The sequence below is a fragment of the Dermacentor andersoni genome, chromosome 1 (genome assembly GCF_023375885.2).
Source record: "Dermacentor andersoni chromosome 1, qqDerAnde1_hic_scaffold, whole genome shotgun sequence".
NCBI classification, from domain to species: domain Eukaryota; kingdom Metazoa; phylum Arthropoda; class Arachnida; order Ixodida; family Ixodidae; genus Dermacentor; species Dermacentor andersoni.
Window position 1 is genome coordinate 286,179,379 of NC_092814.1, and position 1,289 is coordinate 286,180,667.

General features: G+C 46.0%; 1 non-coding gene across 1 annotated transcript; it reads left to right on the plus strand.

The window, feature by feature from the left end:
• The first annotated feature begins 912 nt into the window (after positions 1–912).
• Positions 913–984, plus strand: TRNAP-AGG (transfer RNA proline (anticodon AGG)). The gene has a single exon. It is a non-coding gene; the product is annotated as a tRNA-Pro (tRNA).
• Positions 985–1,289: the final 305 nt, after the last annotated feature.

A 1,289-nucleotide genomic window follows, 5' to 3' on the forward strand; every position in this document is an offset into this window, starting at 1 on the left:
CACATCCATTTCATTGCATGCAGTTAGTCCTACTGCTTCGGTCCCTGTCACAGAGCTGAAGCCTTTCTTAAGAAGAAAACTGCGAAACCACTGGCAACGTATGTGGGACGCAGAAGTAAACAATAAACTGCACGTAATAAAGCCACAGTTAGGTTCTTGGTCCTCCGTAACAAAATCACGGCGAACAGATGTCCTATTCTGTCGCCTCAGAATAGGACACACGTTTGGCACGCATAACTTTCTACTCACTGGAAATGATCCTCCAACCTGTGGTAGATGCGGGGAGAGGCTGACCGTCCTCCACGTCCTCCTGGAGTGTCAGGCAGCCGAATCTGAAAGAAGGAAACATTTTTCCCTAGCATACCGGCAGCACATCCTCCTACATCCCGTAATGCTACTCGGCCCAGAACCTTTATTTGACACCAACGCAGTCCTAAGTTTTCTGAAAGATGTTGTCTTGCATGTTTTTAGCCCCACATGTTCATAGCGGGTCCTCTCTTCAGAGGATGCCGCTGCGATAGCTCTTTAGTATAGCACATGCCTCTAGGCCCTTGTGTTTCAAAGGCTCTGGCGAGGCAGCAGTGCTCCAAGTAATTTTACCATCCTATATATTTTTATTTTGCATCATTCTTCTACGATGGATTTTAATGTTCATAGTATTCGTCATTAGTCATCGCCATAATTTTATAGTACATAGATTTTACGCATTTACAGCGACTATTTTTAGGCCACTTTACAGCCAAGTCACATCTTTCATAATACATCGTTAACACTAATACCTGTCATGGCGCTCTTTGGCCAAACCTGGCCCTTGCGCCACAAAACACCACACATCATCATCATCATCATCGTTTTTGCAGGGAGACAAGATATTATGATACTGTAAACGTGCCGCAAATGGGAAAAGACGTCGGCTCGTTGGTCTAGGGGTATGATTCTCGCTTAGGGTGCGAGAGGTCCCGGGTTCAAATCCCGGACGAGCCCGTTATTGTTCCTTTTTTTAATGTCAGCCGGCATATAAAGAAATGTTTAAATAGAACCGAAGAACATTATCCATTCCTTTTTTTCTGTACGTTCCTATTCTCTTCTCAGCACGAAGGTTATTAAAGATGCCCACGTCTTGATTTTTGCAGAGCGCCAAGATGTTACGATACTGTAAACGTGCCGCAAATGGGAGAAAAGACGTCGTCTCGTTGGTCTAGCATTCTGCTTCCGGCTCCCGAGCTGAACGGATCGCGGGATCATGGGCTGCAATGGAGCGGCATATGCGGCTGTTAGCCGCGGCAACA